This window comes from Arctopsyche grandis, chromosome 10 (assembly GCF_051622035.1).
Source record: "Arctopsyche grandis isolate Sample6627 chromosome 10, ASM5162203v2, whole genome shotgun sequence".
NCBI lineage: Eukaryota > Metazoa > Arthropoda > Insecta > Trichoptera > Hydropsychidae > Arctopsyche > Arctopsyche grandis.
This window is the reverse complement of record NC_135364.1, coordinates 20977355-20999206: the sequence shown is the minus strand read 5'-3', so window position 1 is coordinate 20999206 and position 21852 is coordinate 20977355. Positions and strand designations below refer to the sequence as shown.

Here is a 21852-nt window from a genome sequence, read left to right as displayed (position 1 = left end):
TCATATTATTATTCTTATTATTTTGATATTTTTATTATACTGTTATTTCTATTTTTTTTCTTTTTTTGTTTTCTTTAACTATCTTACTCTATTATCATTTTTGTTTCTTATTTTAAATGTTTGAGCTTTTCTTTTTTTTACCTATATGTGAAAATTATTAATGGTTTACTTAACATAATTATATTTTTTTACTATCAATCTATGTAACTTAATAAACTGTAAATTTTCCAAATAAATAAATAAATAAAATAAATTATGTACATACATTTTAATGCGAACAATCTTAATATAGGAAATTCACTGAAATTCTAAGCTTTAAATTTTAAGTGGACATAAACAATGGATTTCACCAGTAATACAGTATGTATGTATGTGCATAACAGAAAGAGTTCATATACACAAAGAAAAATCCATCCTTTAAATCTCGCTGTGTGATTGTGAACCGAGAGCAAACACACAAACAAACACCCACTTCAAAATACGTTCAAAATACTTCACACACACACGAACAAATTGACCGAAATAAAAATGCACGATTCCACCACATCCAGTAAACAATGTACAAACAAACTCGAACAGAAATAGAGCATGTAAACAGAGCTCTCCGGATACGAATGCAAATCTGCCAATTCGAAACATTCGACCGACAGAAATCTAAAATAACGCAAAATCCCTTCGATTCCTCAAACATTGAATAATTCATCGCGTGCATATCACATTATACAAGTGTCTAATAGCTGTATGGAATAATTAACGTGTTAGCCGATGTAAGCGAGGTTAATAACGAAACGGCACGACAATTTATCAGGCGTCACTGGTTCGTGGAATTATTTGTTTGCACACAAAAGCTCACCTGGCGTACAAGCATATTCAATTAAGCTCGATGTCAAACGCTGCGAACGGAGCTTATTCTAATTAATCCAACGACGGAGCTGTGCACATATGGGCCGGTGCGTTCGAAACGTTCCAAGACTGACTCAAGTCATCGAACAATTTCATTGCAATTAAAAAATAAATGCATTCAACATTAAATCACCAGTGGAAAATTTCTTTGAAGGCGATTTTCTCTCATACAAAAAGCAAGACGGCTAAAATATATTAACATTGATTTCCTTTCTTATATGATTTATATCTATGTATATCTAATATATAATTCGAAAGAGACTTTGTAAGTATTGTTGGTTGGGAACTTCGAAAACAAGTCAAAATTTCCATGATGACATGGGGGGTGGGGGGGGGGTGGTGGGGATGAAGGGCCGGGGGTGCCGGGGGCATTCGCCGAAGAGGAACTTCGTAAACAAAACATATTCTATGACGATTCGATATATTTGTCACCTTTGGAATAATTCCTGGCGTGCGTTCCCGGAAAAGTGCACTAGAATAGTGGCGCAGTTTCGAGAATTCCTAATTTTCAAAGGCGCTCAAAAAGAACTTACGTAATCTAATATATAATTTCGAAAGAGACTTTGTAACTATGTAAGTACATATGTACATATGTAATGCTGGTTGGTAACATCGAAAACAAATCAAAGTTAAATCTATGACGACGATTCGATATATTTTTTTTCGATTCAAATAAATTTAATAAAAAAACAAATGAATTTTTACTATTAGATTCGCCATGTTTAAGCTGTTTATATTACAAATTCTGGGCGAAGTCGGGTAAAACAACGTATATAATAATTCCACAAATAAAGGTTAGCACTTTCGGATAAAATACAAATACCCTTTGACGCTTTTCTGTGGAATTATATTGCGTAAGTTCTCCTTGAGCATCTTTGAAAGTTTGGATGTCTCAGGAGTGCAACTATCTCGATTGCATTTTTCCTGTCACCACTGGCATGCTACATACATATAATGTATGTAGCATGCCTCACGGGACCAAAAGTGAAAAACCCGAAAAAGTAAATATCGGAAGGCAAAGATCGAAAAGCGAAAGATCTTAAGTCGAAATATAAAAAAAGGGTGCATGCTAAATGGTACTATGTACATATATATATAATATACATATATGAGTGTCATGCGGTGAAATTATCTCTCTTTTTGTCATAAAGCCTTGTTTAATGTGCGCGCGCAGGATACGGGAGGAAAAGCCTGTTCCTCTTGTTCCTGTTGTATCCTGCTCGCGCAAATTAAGTGAGGATGTACGACGGGGGGAGAGAGACTTTTACGGCACGACACTGATATATATATATATATAAACTAACCGTTTTTCATGTATTTTCATGTATGTATTCATGGTAAACGAACATTTTCGACTTTTTAACATTCGGTGCGGTGACGGTCACCCAATGTACATATTTCATTTTCATTACAAACATAAATTAACAAGACGAAAATAAAAACCACAAAACCTAATTCGAAATTGAAACACATTCAGGCATTCTTTCAAAAAGACACCGCATTAAGAAAACTCGCCACCTAGCCTATGTAGAGGCTCGACCGTTTTTCCGCCACCGAAACCGCAAAGAAGACGATGATGGAGAAGACGAGGAAAATCCGAGCCTTGTTTGCCGTTCGGCTATCGCTTTCAATGGCACATGTCACGTGCGACAAAGGCTTTTTTCCCCACGAAACTTTTCCGAAGGTTTGGCGAGAGAGAGAGAGTCTCCTTTGAATGCGGTCAGGGGGGCCACCCCTCGACGTATCGATTTCGCATCGGGGAACGGGGAGACAAGTAGAGACTGGAAGATGAGGATGAGGACGGGACTGGGAGCCTTCATCACCGCTTATTGGCAAGTTCGCGGCCGCACTGACCGAGAAGCAATTTGGGCCTCCGGGGGTCCAATACTTTGAGATGGGTTAGCGTGTAATGGACAGGCGCTGCCCGGGTGTATCGGGGGGTTGCGGACGCTGTGTGGACGACAAACATCCCCTCGGTAACAAGACGGATGGTAGCCGGACGAATCAAGTTTAATTAATTCCTCGCACTCGACACGGTGATTGATTCGAACGCGCGATCTACTCGAATGCCGCTCTTGTTTATGTGTAAGGCACTTAAACGGTTAACCTCATCGTCGAGGGTACGTTAGATTTAATTTAAGCCCCGTCACTGACTTAACTCGGTGTTGGAAAGTTCCGGTAGCTCGGAACGTGATACTGCAGTATGTAACGACGAACTCTTGGTACATACTGATCCCATACATGTTTGAATTAAATTTTTTATTTAATTACAATTTGAGTTTAAGCTTTCTCCACTAGTGATTTCCATTAAAATTTTAATTTATATTATACATGCTCATAATACATAAAAGATTATATTTCGTATCCACATGATATGGTTGCGAAAACTTTTCGTTATTGAGCTATTCATTTTTCCTTGGTGATGTTTCGAACGTAATGGAATACGTGCTTCGTATTAATTTTTTCAAATTTCATCAGTGTCTGAACGCGTATGTGCGAATTGACATATTGAGCTGATGCAAATAAATATTTTAATTAGTGGAATTTCGTCTTCCACTGAAATATTATATAATAATAAATCTGCATAAAGAACGTTTGTTTTTATGTATTTTTTGTTTGTCGCTTTATTTATAAAATGCTTTTTTTTATTCAAAATACTAAATAAAAATGTCTAAAAAGTAAGCGGTATGAATTTTGTTTACTTTTAAATTATGAGAAGCAGTGTATTTTGAATGAGCTTAAATACGCAATCATGAAGATCCTTTTTTCGTGTAATCTACGCAAATAATCTTCGTACATTTTCATCCTACGTGCTTTATACAAAGAGCTTTTCACATTATTTTTTGCCTTTTCGTTTACTTCTTAAATGATTCCGTAACGTTTTAAACGTTCTTTGTATTATACAATTTTGCAATCTTTTTTCATCTTCTATAAAGAAAATGATAGACTAAAGCGGAATTTTTTTACATTACACTTATGTAAATACATACATAGTACCATAAGACATTGAATACTTAAAAAAAACATCATTAGATATTCCGTTCTTTTAACATTTCTTAAGATTTTTTTTATACATATGTATAACACGGATCATACATAGTTTTCCAAACATGATAATTATACCTAACATAGTAACAACGAAGAATTAATCCTCTTTATATAGAGACATCTGTGATATTTTACTAAAAGCTTATATTTAATCTTTGGTGCTTTTTTTATTCAAATAAGATAAAATTTAATAATTCCATAAAAAAGTTTAAAATAATTTAATTTTTTGTATTTAAATTAAATCAAATTAAAATAGTAATACGACCATAATTTGACATTTTTTTATATTCAAATAAAGGAAAATTTGTATTAGAGACATCTATGAATATAAATTCAAACAATTTTATCAGTAAATTTAGGAAATTCTCTACTGATCGTCTCTGATCGTAAACTGCAGGAACAAAATCAAAATAAAAATATTTAAACTTATCCATTAATTATTAATTATTTCGCAATAAACAATACACGCAAGAAAACTCATTCTACGTACATATATTAAAACACGCCATTCCAACCCATTTTCCATACAATAACTCCAGTAATCACCCTTATGTAGGCACATACGTAATAAGGCCCCATTATAATATTGTCTCCAAATGACGTGTTTACGCAGTATCTTATTACCCTATTGGATTACAGACAACCCCTGCCGTTATCGAAACGGTCACGTGTCGCGTTATTATATTAACTCGTGTACGTAAACGTACACGTGACTAGGAAATCATTATAATAAAACCACCCTAGTTAAAACTTGAACGTACATACATATATTCGTATAATCGATATGCGATAATAATTCTACATTTTTCTGTATATATGTAAAATACAAATATTCTCATTTGATTTATAATGGTTAAACTGATAAACGTATATATACTCACTTCAGAGATATCAAGTTGAAGTTTTCCATTGAATCCCCCTTTCCTCATGCAGACGTTGAATAACCTTTCGGAAATGCTAGTTCACGAAGATCGTTGACCGCTACCTAAAACATACAAAGTAAACAGTGTAACGAAGTTCAATTAATACTATGACCATAATAATATAGATAAGCGTTACTTTGTCAGAACTTTGTTTGTTTTAAATTATCAAAAATTTCATTCAATTGCACTGATGATAAGATGGAAAAAAATTTCACTCACGTGATATCGATTAAGAAAGTCAATCATGTTGATAAAATTCATTTTTTATATTTTCAAATAATTTTTATATTTTCAAAAATTTTAGTCGATACCAGTAATCCAAGTTAATCTATTCGCATTATAGGTAATATATGCTTCTATCTTGGGGGTACGCAATCTCATCACGTAAAAGAAATAAAAATTATATATTATTTAAGATACGGTATATTAGTCGTAATTGCGTATAATCGTATATCTTTATTTTTAAAAAAAATAGTTACTTTCAGTAATCGCTATATCGCTAAATAATCATTGATAATCGATGAATCGGTACACGCTAAGTTAACATCTGCTTTGAAATAATTTTAGCTATAGATATACAATACTTTTTAATACAAAAATAAAGCTAAAAGTTCTATACTAGGGGTATTATTCCAGTACACATTTAACAATGAAAACCATCCAGACACGTCATTATTTAAGACCAAAATATATATTCAAAAGGCCTATTTCTGAAGTACACATTTTGAAATTCAAATACATACATATATTTAAATTTTCGATGATGATAATGAAGAAAATCTTTTAACTAAATTAATACATAAGTGAGGTGTCTTTAAGCTATCGCCACACACTGATTTAAAGATTTATCAACAGGCTCTGTCGTAGGGTGTTTAGCTGCGATATTTATCGTATTTATAAATGCTACGAGATACTTTATAACAAGGGTACCTAACCTTTTTGAGGTTGGAAGCTTCTTTTCATTAAAATTATCATGGCGATTGAATGTTTTGTTGTTGCTTTTTTTTAGTACTTAAAAATTAAAAATATTCATTTTATAAGACAAATATCGTCTATATATGTATGTAATAATAGTAATCGTAAATGAAAGGTCTGTCTGTCTCGTATAGACTCCTAAATCAGTCAACCGATTATTATGGTTGTATTTGTTGTATGCATGTATGGGGAAGCATACTGTGAAATAAAATCGCCCAAAAACGGGAACGGAAACGGAACGGGAACGGGAATGAGAACGGGAACGGGAACGAGAATTGTAATATATAAAACAAACACGAAATAATTGTAATGTTTTCGCAATTTTTTTATGATTGTCGCAAACATCATTTAAATGTGTTTGTGACATATCCATACATAAGAAGATTTCATTTGTGTCAACTGTTATTCAACTGTCAATCAACTGTTATTCTAAATTTGCCACATATGTATAGGTGAGAAATTTCTCACATATAGAAAGTTATATTGGAAAAATTATTGCGACGGTTTTTGCTAGATTTTGGACAATATTTTCTTTCAACCTCTTGTAAAATTGATCCAATATTTCATGTTTTAAAATCCATTTCTAATTTTAAAACTAAATACACGAGTCGTATTATTATCCTTTCTCTCGATTAAAAATGCTCTTATTTCATGCAATAGCTCTCGAAACCTAGCTAAAAAAAATCCTTTGCTCAGCCACCTTACTTCATTGTGAAAAATAAAATCTTTGAGACGTATCTTAACTTCATCCAAAAGAATTTTAAATGTTCTTCTCTAAAGCGCTTTATATTTATTTTTTTTTAAATATGGAAATCACACAATAGTAATTGAGATAGACAGAATGCTGCTGCACAATCAACCAGTTAAGAACCCTTGCTTAATAAGATACATATGAGCCGCTATATATATACGTGTCTGAAATTTATTCTGTTTGACATTATACACAAATTGTTAACACTTATTTTAATTAAATATATCCAGAATCTCAGAAAAGCAGAATAAACGTATTACATGCCACCAATATTTTGAAATATTGTTAAACGCAAAATATTATTTTTAATGTTTTGCGAAATATTTCTGGAAATGAAAAAAGTGGCCAAAAAAAAGCCACATTCAAATATAACGGCTCATAAACGCATGTAAATTTGACCGAAACAATAAATGCAAATTTTTAATTTCCAACGGTGGAACTCGTGTAAAACTCACATCATACCAAAAAAATTTTAAATAAAAAAAAAACATCAATTTTAAAAAAGGTGTAATCGAATGAATTCAACAAAATCTCAAAAAAGTGTTTTCTTTATAAACATTTACTTTATTTTACATAGAATAGTTTCGATATTTTTACTATTTTTAAAATAAATAAACACTCAATAGCTTTTTTCAATGTTTAATTCGATTAATTATGAATATTTTTGACTGTTAATAAAAAATTCAAAGTCACGATTTTGCCTGAAATTCTCATACAAAGCGCGCCACGCTCCCAAAAACTATTCGTTTGGCGAAAGCAGTCTTTTCAGCAAGATCATCATTTTTCTATGTCCCCCTCATTATTTTGAATATAAAAATTATTGAGAGCTTCCTAAGATGTATATATTTATTTTGAACACAAAAAATGCTCAGAAAAATTAAGAATTTTAGGCCAAATTGTCATATTTTACGTTGCTCTTCACTCAGAACAGCTATAGTCAACAAATAAATCGCTAAAATAAATAGGCAATAAAGATACGATAAAAATAGAGGAAAATTTAACATGTAAAATTATAATAGATGCGCTGAAGCGCAATACCACTTCATTAGGCACAAATCCAGCGAAACGGCACGTGCCCGAAATACATGCATTCATACACACGCGCACGTGCGCCGATGTCAACAATGTCTGCGCAGGTATTTCCATTTGGACCGGAAGTCGCTCAAGAGAGGGGATGGGGTGGGAGGAGAGAAGGGGATAGGGGGGCCCTTTTTGAAGGGGCTCCACGGGGGCGCGCTTGCGTCGGGGCGCAGAGCGGCGGCAGACGCGCCCCGCGGCGGCCGCGCCTCCCGCGCCCCCATCATGGCCGCCCCCTACCTTCGCCTCAGCACGCCCCTGCACTCCACCACAAAACGGTAAAAATTACCCCACAATTTACCAAACACCTAAAGATGCGATCTAACACATGTCAATCGATAATGATTCATGAGTTAGTACACCTTTTATGACATTTCGATAGATTTAGTATGTAAACACGGATAGCCAAAACTGACGCTCACGAAGTTCATATAAAGTGTATTCACCCGCTTTGTTTTAATGTGGAATCGCAGACTTCCTAGCTCAGAATTGGTAGCAGAAATTGAAATACCAAAAGTTGGTTTTTTTTTTCGGAGATGTTCATTTTGTACTGTATTATTATTTTGTAATCCAGCTCTATTCTTCCATTTCATTCTTTTATATTGCATTCCTTTTCACTTCTCCGGCTAGCTGAGAAGGTCCGTTTTTGGTATTTTTAAAGACGAGGTCTTTAAAATGAAATCTTGACACGGTGTTCTATTCCGAATTCTTTCCGTTTTTGATCGTTTTTTTTATAGAACCACTGTATCCGTTTAATATCGTTTGAATCGTACATGATTTAAGTTGTTTGAACATTTTCATCTATCCCGACCCTTAAAAATATATGTAATTATCTGAGCCCTGTTCCCTTAACTTTATTCCCGTTTTATGACATTTTTCAATAAAATAATATACACTTAATTAAAAATAACCAAAAAAGAAAAAAAATAATAGAAACGGAATCGATGAAAACAACGCGACGAAGCCATATTTCTCGAAAGAATGATTTGCGTAAAAAGAAGAATTTCGTGTTTATTTAAGCAATAAGCAATCCAATGATGAGAAAATAGGGTTGAACAATAGATGAATTCTTAGTAAGATGGGATGCATGTAGTGGCAGCTTCAAATATTCGAATATTTTATCGAAACCAATTTTTATTAAATGCATACAATTGCTTATAGTGGCTTAATACATGTATGTACAGTCCACGACTGCACATACTTATAACGTGTCTAATTTCTTCGGATTTTTTTCACTGGTCCACATAAGAAAATATTCGTTCAATTTAAGCATTATATCGAGTTGAAATATTGAAAAAAATTATTTATGAAATATTAAAAAAAAAATCAAACAGGGCATATACTTTTACATATTTTCATTAGTGACACAATTTTTAATAAATTCAAATCAACACCTCACAAAATAAAGGACATCTGAAGAAATCTGCTAAATAAAGGACCGTCATTTTTAATTAAAGACGTATCAAAGACGTCACCGTACTACTTCTATACATATTATATGTACCCTCGGGAATATTACATCGTCAAAATGTCCTTTTGATAATTTAAAATATTGGCTCGTCCAATTTTAGCGAAGCGAATTGATTATACTATATAGGTATATTGTACATGTGCGTGGGTGATCTTTGTTTGGGCAGGTACTTTACAGTATCCCTTCGGATGAAATGTACGTGAACCCGAAAACGGCCACTCAAGTATAGTAAATTAACGGTGGAATCACTACATACATTAAATCGTATATACATACGTATATATGTATGTGTGTACATACATCCGTATATTATGAATTTATATTTTAAAACCTGGGATGTGAATACGCTCCAAGTAATTTTGGAACATGCCTACCTACCCACGTATGAACAGTATTTTGTTTAATTGCTTCGTCATTCGAAAATAATTTTGGATTTACGCTATAAATTAACATTTTCATAAGCTCTGAATAATTTTGTAATTTTATACGGGTATATCTAGCATTAATGTGTGTATCTTCATAAATGTATGTATGTATGTATGTATGTACGTTTCATACGAAAAGCGATACGTAAACATTTTTAATATTATGTACATATATCATTTCATACAATTGGGTTTCATGCATTATCAAACTGTAGATAGTTTTAGATCACTGAAGGTCAGGTGTATAAATATATACATATGTGCATATTTTGAGAAACCATTTACTATGAACGTAAGCATGATAAAAAAATTACCGATTCGAAAGTGAAATTTAAATCATTAAGAATATTTCAAACTGAATTAATAATATTCTATTTTAAGCGCACTAAAATTATATCCATTGAATTTTTATAGACGCCACTTTATTAATATTAAATAATATAATAAATAAAATTATCGACGTCGACGATAACAAGCTCATTCCCGAGAGAGTTTCCCCAGACGTCGACGATTCGATTACTCTCACTTCATTTATCAGATCTGGCGTATTTATTAAATTTGCAATAAGTATAGATATAGTATTTAATGGTTGATCGTCTATATCGGGAGTTCTTATTTACTTATTTTTGCCAATTTTGTAGAACTTAAAAACAGATTAATAAACCATTAAATTTAAACAAGATCATTCACCCGTCATATTTTTCATTTCTATTGAAATCAAAATGGAATTGAATCAATCAATTCTACATCGTTTTATTGACTTACATATGTACATACATATGTCGACCAAAAATTCCAAATTATTTATTTCAAATTATCCTATTAAGAGGGCTGGACAGCAGTGCCTTGTCCATACAAACGTACTAAACTTCTCCCTTCCTCAATTATGGCACTAGAGAAATTATTTTTTAATATGCTATGGATATTCACCATTGGGGTGCATCTATCGTTTTATTTTTTTAATTAATTATTTTTTATAGGAGCTAGGAGCCGCCAAACATCTATAAAATCGCCTCTTTTTTACACCCACGAAAAGAGTCTAGCGTGGTTATTTAACGGTCGATTTTTAAAAAAATACGCCAATAGATGCACAGAAAATATCTTTCTCATACCGATGATGAATTTTTTTTAAAAATTAGTCCAGTTTTGGAGGAGAAAATAGTAGAATATGAACCCTCGATTTTGTCAATTTAAAACACGTTTTATCTGGTCAAAGCGCAACTGTCGCATTCACTCAATATATATATATTGATATATATTGTCGCATTCACTCAATATATATATATCGAAGAAAGGAACGGTAACAAAATTAAGGTTTCGGGTGTACAGCCCTCTTAATGATACAATGTATTTACTTATAGATCAGTTGCCTCTGAAAGATTTCGGGTAATAAAATGATATCGAAAATTTGATGTGACGAATTTTCGATATCTTTTTATCGCCTGATCGATAGAAGAAGGTTGTAGAAATTAATGGAAGCTACGTCGTAATAAATAATGTTTTTTCAACTTTTATATATGTATGTACATATGTATGTATCTATACAACATTTTTTAATAACATTTTTTTTATTTACACACATCAAATGTCCCATGACATAAATTGCCTCAAGGCGATACATATGGTTAAAAACATTTTAACAATTTTCAAGCGTAACAGTACATAGAATACAATAGAAACATCTATCTATGTACAATAAAAATAAATTGATACACAGCAAATTCGAGAGAAATACATAGATTATGTAGGTAACATATTTTTATTGGATTCAATAAATTCAAGAAGCTAATATCTCGAATTTGCGAGAAACTGAAGGGAAGTATCCGTCACAACAATTGAGCTAGATAAACCGGAAAATTCTAGCAAGAAACGGTCGATCTGTGTTTTAATAAACATAAGACCTCGCCAGCAGCATATTTGGCCGGGACTTGAACCCACGACCAATCTACTGTATGATTATCAAGAAAAACAACAAGAAAATGTGTATTTATTGTTTATAATAATTGTTTAATGCGTGCGTGCATGCGTGTGTACGAAGTACTCGCTGTTAACACCATGCTCCGTCTCTTTTTCTCCGCTTAGAATCTTATCTCGTGAAAAAAGACACGGCATATCATTTCGTTCCCATGCTCGGATGACAAAAACGAAAGATTAAATTAAAAATACGAACTTTGTTTTCCAAAAAAGTTAATTAAAATTTAATTATTAATTCCGTTGATCAGAATTGCGATATTTTACCGAGTGCACAATTATGTGTGCACAGGCCACTAGTGTATACATATATACATATAAGAAAGAGAGAAGAAAACGAAAATCAATCTACACCCTTATGTACCTACAGTACATATAGGCATATTAAGATTATAAATATGACTACTCTTTGTACATAAAATAAATAGAGTCACAGTTTAAAAGCCTTGGTAAATATAAAGAATGAAAGCCACGCCACAGCTGTAACTTGTTGCTCGCACAGAGCTTTCACTGCCTGTACATGGGTATGTATGTAGGTACGTAACGAAGCGAAGCTTCACGCACATAGCCACTAACTAACATGCGTTTGAAGAAGGGAAATTTCGTCGGAAAATCCGCCTTTTCCGGTGAACAACAAACGAACCGTTGAAACGTTTGAATTTATCACTGAAGCGGCACGCACCTTGCCTGTGACCATGATAAATTTTCGAGCTTTCGAGTCGCGGAAATCTTTTATGCTAATGGAGTTGGCTCGCATCCGAAGGTTACTCGAGGGAAAATCCGCGTGCTGCCGCCGAGTTTTCACTCTGCAATGGGGAAAAACTTTTGCCGTTGCGGACTTTTCATCGATCTCGCGACGGTGGACCTTTCCGCGACATTTCCGAACTCTAAATTAGTGTCAGTCGGATTAGAAATTGATCTGATTTCCATCGCATCCGATTAGATATTCATAGTGGTAATAAATACCCAACCGTTTGATGGCTGGTGCCTGGTACGAGTTTTAGGTCAAGATAAGATTCACAAAACATGCTCCAAAGGTGACACTGAAGATAGCATCTTCACTGAAGTGGCGTACTGAGTTGTAAGTCTTACTTTTTCAACGGTTTTTTATGATAAGTAACATGATGGTGATCATAACATAATCGTGGTACTAAAATTAGAACATTTCCAAATTTTAAAAATTATAAGAAGAATTGAAGATTTCTTTCTTAAGCAAACGCTTTTTTACCATCAAGTTATGCATATGCCGAAAGAAAGACAGTATGTTAAGCAATAGAAAATAAATAAAAATTAAATGGTGTCAAATTATGTACATACATATTTATTTATTTATTTTATTTTATTTATTTTTATTGTCACAAATCAATACACACTCGCCATTACAGATTTGCTCCAATGCGACGGGTGTACGTTAATGAAATACATAAACAATCAGAAATCAGAAATACAGTAATACATACATATACAATCAGAATATATAGAATATAACAATTAATCAGAAATAATAATCATAGTGACATCTATGGATTTCAGATTACTGTGTATAATTAATACAAATTATACACAGGCAGATTTTTGTGACAACAGGATTAGATTTTTTAATACCAATTTTCAGGAACCGTTTCAGCAATGATCAGATAAAATTGGCAAACTCTGATAGAGAAACGATCGATTTGGAGTCACAAAACCCCCAAATCTAACCAGCAGTGGCGAGGACACGAACCTATGACCTCAGTGATGCTAAATATATACGCTATCACTAAGCCAAACTGCTGGCTTAGTGATATGTATGTATATCTATATCATCATCTACAGCCGCCCACCATCCACTGCTCGATTAAGACCTCTTCAACACGTTTCCACTCGTCTCTGTTTTGCGCAACTCTCATCCGTTCACCCTACACATTTTCCTAATTTCGTCAACCCATGTTCCCCACTGTCTTCCTTTTACCCTTTGGATGCCATTCTAGCAGTTTTTTTGTCCACCTTTTGTCCATTCTTCTAGCCACGTGGCCCGCCCATTGCCATTTCAATATTTTCTTTCCATCCACTATATCCACAACCGTTGTCATAAACCGCATTCATTCGTCCTAATGCACCCTTCCTAATTCCATACATTTCTTTTCTTCTTTTTTACTACCAAACCAACTATTATTTGACCTAAATTAAAATAATTAGCACACGTATATACGGAATCATATTTATTACCAAAAGGCGGCAGATATTATCTATAGATTCGGATAGTAAGTCATCGATTTCGATAAAATCCGTATCATATACATACTACGATTTCGATTATTGCGCAATTTAAAAATCATCAATAATTACTTAACGGAGCTGCGTTTGAAATCCTTTAAATCATATAATACCGTCTAATAGATTAAATTTGTCATAAAACAAACCCGGCATCACCGAAACGATTTGCCTAACGTTCTCAATTGACGTAATGGTCTGCATCTGAAGCTTTCAACTTCTAAAGGGAAAGTGTAGCTTTTGTAGCAAATCGTGTTACGCGAGACCAATCACCAGATGTGTCCCAGAGAGAGAGCAGAACGAGTCCCGACAATTCGATTGCGTTAATGTAGTTTGTCCGGAGTCGGTTCCCACTTTTCACGTTCCCGTAATCGATGTATTCAAATTGAAGTCTGCACGCCGGTAAATGGAAAAGACAACATCGACTAACGAACCGCTCAATTTTCCTCGGGAAAAACGTTCGATCGGAACGGGTAACGTCTTTATCTTGCAAAAATGCCTTTTTTACGTCAGAGTTTCTCAGACGTGAACAAATAAATATTTTGAAGTAAAACTATGTATGTAAGTTTACAAAGACACGAAAATATCTGTAAAAATACACTATAAATACATTTATACCTCTCGGCAATTACAAAATATATATAGTTAAATAGAGCAATAAGAACTCTGGTAACTAAAAATCAGTCTGGAGTATATACATACATACATATTGTGAAATTTTAAATTTAATCTTGTAAGTGATTGTAATAAACTGGACGATTGTCAAATCCAGTAAAATACCACAGCGTTGTGCACTGGTAAACCTATGTCATACTAGTATATGCTTAAATCCTGGCAAAATACGCTTCTGGCGAGACTTTATGTTATTATTAAATATTTATATTATTTATAATATATTTATGTTATTTATTAAAACAAAGATCGACCGTCTCCTGTTAGAATATTCCAATTTTTCTAGCTTAATTGTTGTAACGGATTCAATAAATCGGTATCTTTCTCCTCAGTTTCTAGCAATTTCCAGTTATTACTATCTCGAATTTGTTGAATCTAATAAAAATGCTACCTACATAATGTACTTCTCTCAAATTTGCTGCGTATCAATTTTTTTTATTGTACATAGATGTCTCTATTGTATTCTATGTAATGTTTGAAAAATTGATAATACTTACATATGTACATACATACGTACAAAAATAATTTAATCATGTGTCGCCTTGGGACAATTCCTGTCATGGCACATATGTATATAATAAAATAATATAATATATTTAATAATTATGATAGCAATTTAAATGAATATCTGTAACACAGCGAATCTAAAATTTAAAATTTCACTACAAATTCTAATGTTTTATTTATATACTTTTAAATTTTTGATAGAGATTTATAAAGGACTTGAAATTGTGAAAAAAATCATAATCGCAGGGATTATGCGATTATGATTAAAAATACAAAACATCTCTCGCAGGGATGTTCTTATTTATCGTAACAGGCTGCAGGTGCAAGACATTCCCTTATTTGTATTTTACTTATTTTAATTTAGATTTTTATGATTGTGTTAAATGCTGTATTATTTTTTACTTTTGCTTTTTGTTTTATCTATTATTTTTTTTTATTTTTTGTTTTCTCCCTCTCTTATTTTATTATGTAGGCCATTGTGGTGATTAGGTACTTCCTGTAATGCCACAATGGTCAAAAACGTTAAATAAATAAATAAATAATAAAACGAAATATATTCGTTCAAAATATAAAAACATATAAGTTATAATTTAAATTTTCCGTTTCATTACACGTAAAGATCTAAATTTTCTATTTATAAATTTGCTTAACTCGACATAAAAACTCTAAATATTTTTAAATTGCATGTCTACATTTTAAACATCTCATTTCAGACTAAATAAAACATCAATGCAGCTACTCAAATTTAAATATCTAAAATCTCATTCGACACTGAACTTACTTTGAAATTTCAGTCTTCCATTTGAATGGAATAAAAATCGAAACATGATATTTAATTTTCCCAGAAGCCAATTCGATATCTCTGCAACTCCCATTTCACTTTCCTCAAATTAAAATTAATTGATTCAATTTGCCCATTATTGCTATTAATTGCCCATTACTCTCATGGTGCCAAAACCAATTATTACAATTCCGTACGACTTCGATAATTAATACTCGAAGTCCATTTCTGAAATCACGCACGGTAATAAATGCACATAATTCAACACACTGATACATAAACAGGTGATTTTTCAATTGGCGCCACACTTTTCCGCATTATTGTGACATCCTTGAATCTCACGTCAAACCGATAACATCGAGGTCAATTGAAATGATTCAAGAAAACGTAACTATTAAAAAAAAAACACTCATATCTGACATGATTGATCAGCAGATTTACGCTCCAATGAAAAATTCATCCTATCTTGTAATGAAATTATACACTTGATATATCACACACATTTATTACACGTAAAATTTTCCAAGGGTGTTATAGCGCGTGCCGGGAGGGAGTCAATTTTCCCTCGTCGTTCGGAAAATCCCTTAAGAGAGACGTCTTTGGTATTACTTTATGAAGCGCAATGAAGCAAGTGCGCCTGTGTGGCTTTTTTCATAACAACCATCGGTGATTTTCCTCGAGAAAATGGTTTCTCCTCCCGCGTCGTAAAATAAAAACGTGGTGCAAACAGCTAGATAGTAACAAAGTATACAATTTTCTTTGTGTTATCAAACATATAAAGAGCTTCGTCTCGGAGAATATGATACCATACCAATGATGAGTTCTGTAACTAAGCAGGTGCAACAGGTTCACTAGTTCTATTGTGAAAAATATTCATCTTTAATTTAAAAATATATATATTAAAAATGATCAAAAAAAAAATCTCGGGCTCATTTATTTGAATTCGATTCAGAAAAATCGTATTGATGCCAGATGTAAAACGAATCGAGGAACGTTTGGTACGGTTCATTCTAGTATATTTTTTCTTTAATTTGTTACCTTTTTCACGACATATTGAAAGCATTCAATGTTTTTCGTAAAAAAAATAGAAACTTCACCTATAAATATAGAATAATATCGATTGCTAACACAAAGTACCACTTTGAAACGACTATTCCATGCAAGTATTCCCACCTTGAAACCCTTTTTCACCCTTCGCAAATGTGACCAACAATAAAACGTAAGTCTAAGGCCTCGAAAGCATCACTCAAATTCTCCAAATGCTATTTTAAATGGCACTTACGTACCTCAAATGGAAAAAGAAAGTACATCATAAATATTTTTATTTTATTTTGTACAAAAGTACAAACTGTCTTTGTCGTAATTATTATCATACAGAAAACTACATACATATATTTACCTCGAAATCAAAACGTCCAATTAACCTTTTCCATTCGGAACAAATTTATTCGTTGTTTTGAAAATATATCCACAATTCATAACGTTCCTGATGCCTACGGATATATTATATTGTAAACTAAAATCGGCAAAGTATACAAACCCGAAGAAAACATTTACGTATTTTTAAAAAATAAGAAAACAAATTAAACAAACCTCGATGTTATTGAACAAAACATTATCATGATCTATTTTCGACACGTGCTAAGCCGCAAAAATATACTTCGCGTTGATGAATTGAATTGAATAATTAACAGAATATCATCATTTCCGTCATTTTAAATGTTTTAAAATAAAATTATATAAGCATATATATGTATGTATAATATTTTCTTATTAATTATAAAACGAAGAAATCGATTTTATATCAAAATGTTTGAAAAACTTTTTTCAACATCTTTTCCGACGTGTATATGTATGTACAAAAAGTTTTTCATCTAACAAAATAAAATTTTCCATTTTATTAAAAAAAAAAATTATTTATTTACTTATTTTTGCAACTATCATATATGATGTGTTACAGATGTTTGATTGACGACTTTACATAATATCATGATTACAAAACAAAACAAAAGCAATATAGCATACATATATTCATATGTGTATATTCATAATTCATAAATAAAACAAGCCGACTTAAAAATCTCGTTAAAATTAAACATGGAAACCCAAAATCTTCTCAAATTATTCACCCACTGGCATACATATTTCCACAAAGCTGAATATCAGAGAGGATATTACAAATTTATATACCTACATATGTATATTATATGTACATCTATGTACATACATAAAAAAAACCTTTTTTTTTTAATCTTGAGTTATTTAAATCAACTTTTTGACGGTTAATTTTTTTATATTTTATTAAAAATTTGAACGTAGTTTTTAATAGGATATAATCAAATTTAATTTGATTTATCTAACGAAATTCATTAAGACAAAGATTTTCTTTTATCTTTAAAATAAATCTAATGAAATAGAGATCAATATTATCTAATTTTAGATAAATAACCCAATAAACCTTTACTTCATGCTTTTTGACAAAAAACGTATTCACTCTTAACAATATAATGCAGTGAAACATTTATTTATGACATTATGTACTGTGATTTAAAAAGGCTAAAAATCGCCGGACTAATAATTAGATAAGAGAAATAATCATGAATGAGTACGCGTTTATGTGTAGAGTTATTATTTATTTTGCGTTTATTTATACATATAAACCGTAAAGTCTGTATGTCTGTGGTAATGAAACCTTCAAAATAAATAAAAATATCCAGCATATAAATAAAATTAAAACAATACATGTAATCAAGATACCACTTCAACAGAATAGGCAATTATCTAAATAAAAAAAGATTTTGAAATGAGAAATAAATCAATTATACATATAAGAAGACAAATATGTACGTATGTAGGTATATGAAATACAAAACGGAATTTGAATTCGTTAATATTTAAACAGATTTTTTACACAATTAAAACCATTAAAATTAAGACCATTAACCATTAAAACTCTAGTGTCATCACTAGTTTCATTATATATGTGAAAAGCGTCGAGGAAAAACTGAGAACGAAAATCCCCTAACAACATATACGAATACGAAATGGAAAGTTTACACAAGACGGAAAACTAGAACATCAGATTTATCACCGTCGTGGACATGCGCACACATAAACACCGATACAGTCTTAACCTACTATTATTACAACAAACAGATTCTTCAAGGAGGAAGTCAAATCGTCACAAAATAGTCTTTATTTAACATCAAAATTGAACACATCGTAAATATCAATCAAGAAAAGGGAATTCGCCATCTGCATTTAAGCGTAGGACTACATGAGCGCAGAACGCAGACCTCTTTCGCAGAATTTTCTCGCACATCCAACATGTTCTTTGTGAACATATTAAAATAAACAAAAGTTCAATTTATTACGGTATTTAGTACATATTTCCATATATTTATCGCACAACTTTGATACAATACTACATACAAGCTGACTGTAGATTAGACTGGAACGAAAAATGCGAATTTTTGATTTTCCACTATGAAAACATGAGTCGTATCAAAAGAACGCCAAATAAAAGATTTCATCTATTTCAAACAATGTCCTGTGCCTCCAACCAATCTATTGATTTGGACAAAAAATTCGAAAAAGTGGTTTATATATTTATTTATTTATATGAGAAAACTTGGGAAAGTTGGCATAGTCAATTGTTGCATAGCCAAGAGATTTTGTTAATAAAAAAAATACAATAATCAAATGAGATTAAAAAAAACCGAAAATAAATATTAAGCAAATATAAAAAACATAGATAAAGTAAAAATAGCTCAGAATAGAGGAAGATATAAAAAAACAATTAAGAAAAGAAAAAAAAACAAAAAAGAATCCATTTTATGGAAAGCGTCAACTATATTTTCATTAGATTCTCCAATTACGTATTTTGAAGTAAATTTTATTTTTAAGTCTGAGTGTATGAACTCTGATATGCATACATAATGTACATACATATGTAAGTATGTATAAACGATTTTTTAGAATTGAAAATAACCCTCAATAGCACCTATTTATATAGTTTGATTAGGTCTAATATATGATTAGTTTTGACTGATTAACGAGAATTCAAAACGGTTTTGCCGGAAACTCCTATATAAAGCGCGCCACGCTCACAACGGCCATTTGTATGGCAAAAGTGATCTTTTCGGAAAATAGTCATTTTTTTCTTATTCCCGTCATTATTTGGAATTTAAAAGTTAGCAAGAGCTTTTGTGTGCATCTATCTTTACTTTAAACACAAACATTTACCCGAAAAATACACGAATTTGTATTACCTTTAAAGGACGAAGAGTCGAAATCGAACGAGTGTCCCTAACCGGGGACGAGTAAGACCCCAATATTTTTTAATCAAAATACATCTTTTCTCTATACAAATGGGTTCAATATATCTTATTAATCATTTTATACATCAACATAAAAAGTTTTAGTACTATAGCATGTTTCTGACTATGTTTATATTAAAAAATAACGACAAGTATCGACATGCAAAAGCACATAGGTAAGGCCAACAGGCGACTGCATGATTCAATAGCCACGTGCAACGAAAACAATAGCTTACGAAAATATAGCTGTCTCTTTATCTCGCATTGATCAACAAGAATATGCAAGCGAACAGTCACAAACATGACTTATCGCTACCGCCTTTAAATCATAATTTGGAACGTAGAAAAATATAAATGTATTTTTTACGATGTAACCCTTTTCTAAATCATACAAAATCTATTAAAATAAATTTCTTGTAGTTCATTCTAGGAATACATGAAATATAGGCTGTATAGCTTTGAAAACCGGTTCCGCGACAAATCACTCACGGATTTTACACTCAACGGCTTATAGTTTTTGATCGATGCAATGACACATGTATCAAATCATATAGAGTTCAAACTAACGTGTAAATTATGATCACTGCAATCATTTGTAAATGTCAGATCAATTATTTTGATAAATCTGCGGATTTTCAAAAGCTTTTATTTAGTTTATAGTACCGGTAGTACCAAAAATTTGTTTTCGGTCAAATACCGATACCACCGGTATCGGTACTTTCGGTATTGTAACCCCTACTGACGACAACAGAGTGTATTACCCATATTCGCTTTTTTGACAATGCTTTATATTGAAAATTTATCTACTGTATTTTATCGATTTAAGTTGAGTGTAAAATCCGTAAGTGATTTATCGTGACGCCATGTATAGCTTTGAAAACCACATAGTTATTACGAAAAACGTAAAAATTGGGGCACTTGCATACCCCACTTCGGTGAGGGAGGGGTTAAAAGAAATTATTTTAATTTATAAAATTTTATTATTTTATTTAAGACTAAAAAATCAACTTTTTCGTGCTAAAATCGATTGGTCGCAGGCACAGGACATTGTTTAAATTCGACGAAAACTTTTCATTTAACGTTCCTTTGATATGACGAAAGTTTTCCACCGAGTACAAAAATTGGATTTTTCGTTTTAATCTTATGTACTCAAACTAATTATTATCATCAGTCACACTGTGTGCAACCATATACATATGTATGTATGTAAGTACTATTGTGCTATTTCAGATTCATAGCCATTTTGAAGGCCATGTTCTGTAACGATTTGGTGTACATTATTTGTTCAAAATCTTCACGCACCGTCTCCATGCCGATACAAGGAATCTCGTCATATATATTTTGACATTTGCGGACTGTGGATTGAGCACCCCTGGCCGTCGAACAGGTGCTTTGCAAGTTGGCCCGCGTCAGTGCCGGTCCACAGCCGGTCTCGCTAGCACGTGCTCGCAACAAGCGCGACGTGCCCGAAGCACGATCTAGCCGAGCGCGCGCGCGCGCATACAAACACTTAGTGCTATTTATTCTCATCGCATTAAAATCGCGTCTTTGTTTAAATTCGTCTTCTCTTCGGACGCGCTTCTCCAAGGACGCAAAGTGAGTGTGCGAAAAATTGTGCTCTTCGTGAGAATTTCGTCGACTATTTTCGACACTTTTCAGTAATTTCACTTGTTGAATTTGACCACCTGTTATACTTATACCGAAACCGTATCACTTTAATTAAAATTTGCATACGAGCCGTTACATTTGAAAGTGGCGGAAGTCCAATTTTCAATT

General features: G+C 32.3%; 2 protein-coding genes across 3 annotated transcripts in view; one reads left to right on the top strand and one right to left on the bottom strand.

Moving 5' to 3' along the window:
* The window catches only part of LOC143918308 (uncharacterized), a 237919-nt gene that overhangs the window by 214473 nt on the left and 1594 nt on the right, over window positions 1-21852 (bottom strand). The window contains exon 2 of the mRNA XM_077440124.1: window positions 4833-4936. The gene's annotated coding sequence lies outside the window, so the exon portion shown is untranslated. The remainder of the gene's footprint in view (window positions 1-4832; window positions 4937-21852) is intronic.
* The window catches only part of Mct1 (Monocarboxylate transporter 1), a 35190-nt gene continuing 34825 nt past the window's right edge, over window positions 21488-21852 (top strand). The window contains exon 1 of one of the 2 annotated variants that reach the window (XM_077440125.1): window positions 21488-21672. The gene's annotated coding sequence lies outside the window, so the exon portion shown is untranslated. Of the gene's footprint in view, window positions 21735-21852 lie in introns of both variants that reach the window. The other variant, XM_077440126.1, reaches the window with a different exon arrangement.